This window comes from Macadamia integrifolia, unplaced genomic scaffold, assembly GCF_013358625.1.
Source record: "Macadamia integrifolia cultivar HAES 741 unplaced genomic scaffold, SCU_Mint_v3 scaffold2977, whole genome shotgun sequence".
In the NCBI taxonomy this organism is placed as follows: Eukaryota; Viridiplantae; Streptophyta; class Magnoliopsida; order Proteales; family Proteaceae; genus Macadamia; species Macadamia integrifolia.
The window spans coordinates 6,550-9,313 of NW_024869105.1; the positions used below are offsets into that span (position 1 = coordinate 6,550).

Consider the following 2,764-nt stretch of genomic DNA (forward strand, 5'->3'; position numbering starts at 1 on the left):
GTTGTTTTTTTTAGAAGATTTTGTTGAAGATTTCCTGCTTTTCACTCATTTAAAGCACTAAGGGCATGGAAGGGATTTCCACATCAAATTAGAAGCAAGCAAAATCGTGGAAGGGTTCCTGCGCAAGAAGAGAAGAAAAAAAAAAGGAAAGTAAAAAAAAGAGGAGAAATAAAGATTGTCCAAATCTTCTCTCTCCTCCACATCATCATCCACCAAAAGATTGTCCAAATCACATAAAGCAAGAAGGAAGAAAATTGTCCCTAGGAGAGAGAAAAAGAAGAAAAATAAATTAGAAAAAAAAAGGAAAGAAAATAAGAAAAAAATTATAGGAAATTTATTTCTCTCTTCTCTCTCCTCCACCTTAGCACTTTTGGTCTCAAAAGATCTCACAATCAATTGTGGGTTTCTCTCTTTTAGGAAAGAGAAATTTGTTACCCTACCTCCCCATTCCCTATAAATACAACTCATGTAAGAGGAGGAGAGACAATTCATTCTTCTTCTAGTTTTTTTTTTTAGTTGCTCTCTCTTTCTCTTGCTCTCTCTTTAGTTCTAGTTCTTCTCTATTTTTGCTTTAATCACTTTTGTAATAGTTTTTTTATGTCAATTAATGCATGCACTCTTTTATTTTTATTCAATTTTTTTATGTTTATGATTTATGCAATTGAGTTGTAATTTTTTAAGTTATAGTTCTAGGCTTAGATCTAGGTGACAAGATCACGAGCCGTGGAGCAATTTTTTTTTCAAGTTCAAGCATTGATTCAAGTAAGTAGGCTCCTTCAGTAGTCTTCTCTCCCCCCTCTCATTCCCTCTTCTGACTACCTTTTCTTTCTTAATTTAGAATTTTTATTTTCAGTCGTTACATTATTGCTATCCCTTTCCCCCAAGGTTCATGGCTAGTGTATGTGTTGGCTTTGCCCCTCCTAGCCATAGAACCATCAATTTATTGTTTTTATTTTAATTGTCTCCCTTTCCTTAAAGCCAAGTAGAGTAACCCTTGTAAGAGTGACTCTCTGGTCAAGTAGGGAAGCTCATATTATGATGCATCCCTCGGGCTAAGTAGAGAAACCTACTTGTGAGTCTCTCTCTAGCTTTATCCCCTTTCTTTTACTTTATTTTTATTTCAGCTTTTATTTTTTCCTTTATTATTATTATTATTTTTTTAATTGCATGGGTTGTTTATTTTCTGTTATTTATTTATTTAATTTTAATTGCGTGGCTTGCGTCTTTAAATTCTTAGATGACGAATGGTTAGGACGTTATTTTTAGGACGGTAATTAGAATTAGATCACAACCATTAATCAGTTCACTTTCACATTATTAAAAGAAATAAAAATAAAGTGGCTGCTCTCCCTGTGCTCGACCCGTAGCTACACTGATCCGTACGCTTGCGGTTACATTTTAAATCTCAAACAAGTTTTTGGCGCCGTTGCCGGGGAGACAGTTCCATGTTATTTTTCACTTTCTTTTAGTAAATCAGAGTGCTTTGTTTACTTTGTTTTATATTTTTCCTTTTTTTTATTGAATTCCTGAGAAGAACAACTTGCAATAATAGTTGTATCAGTGGAGGTCGCCATGCCTCACAGTATGATAAAGACAGGTTTCACCCTGTAGCAGTACCTCAGGAATTGACCTGAGCAACCCCGGATCCCTGCCGGTAAGCTCCCAAAAAGCAAAAAAAATAAAAAATAAAAAATAAAATCAAAAAAAAAATCAAAAAAATCATCAAAAAGTTTTGCTATCCATTCTTTTGTGCTTGTCTTACTTTAGTTGTGGGAAGTTTTTCTGTTGCATGAGTGTTAAGTGGATACGTAATACTAAGAATCGGTTAGAAAGAAGAGATCCAACAAGTAGTGACCCTATACGTTTGCTCTCTTTAAAACCCTTCAATATGGGAGACCAACAGCATAACCCTTCACCTAAATCTCTAAAAGATAGGTTCTACCCTGCTAGAACAGCCCAACCTACCTGTATAGTTCTACCACAAGCCCAGGGCAATAATTTTGAACTCAAATCTCAATACATCACTATGTTGCCCCACTTCCATGGGTTGACCTCTGAGGATGCATACCTATTTCTAAGGGAATTTGAAGAGGTATGTGTTCTAATTAAGATCCAACAGTTTTCTGATGATGCTATTAAGCTTAGGTTTATCACTTTTGCATTGAAGGACCAAGCTAAGAAGTGGTTGTATGGGTTACCCACAAATTCCATAACCTCATGGGAACAGTTCACAGTTGTCTTCCTTAAGAAGTTTTTCCCAACTCACAAGACCAATAAGCTTAGAAGTGATATCCTTCAGTTTAGGCAAAAGCCTAGTGAGTCATTTTCCAAACTTATAGAGAGATTCAAGGATCTACTCCAAGAATGCCCTCACCATGGCCTAGACCTATGGCATTTATGTCAAATAATTTATGAGGGTATTGATTACCCGACTAAACAAATGATAGAGTCTATGTGCCCTGAGGGATTCACATCCTTTACAGATGAAGGAAAGGCATGGGAATTCTTACTTGACTTAGCTGACAAAACCCGTGAGTGGGAATCAACCCAAGAGAGTGAAAGAACCATAGGAGGAAAAGGATATTTTGTGGATGGGATAGTAGCCAAGGAAGCCCATTTGGATAGCCTAATCAAGAGGATTGAGGCTATTGTTCCTAGAGAGCCATCATCAGTCAATTTGGTTAAGATTTGTGCTTGGTGCCAATCCCCTGGACATGTCATAGAAGAATGCCCCAACACCTCTGGGGGCACTTCTAATGATAGT

At 36.5% G+C, this 2,764-nt stretch overlaps 1 non-coding gene across 1 annotated transcript; it reads right to left on the reverse strand.

The window, feature by feature from the left end:
* Window positions 1-2,275: 2,275 nt before the first annotated feature.
* On the reverse strand, window positions 2,276-2,382 carry LOC122067567. Its single transcript, XR_006136774.1, has one exon. It is a non-coding gene; the product is annotated as a small nucleolar RNA R71 (small nucleolar RNA).
* Window positions 2,383-2,764: the final 382 nt, after the last annotated feature.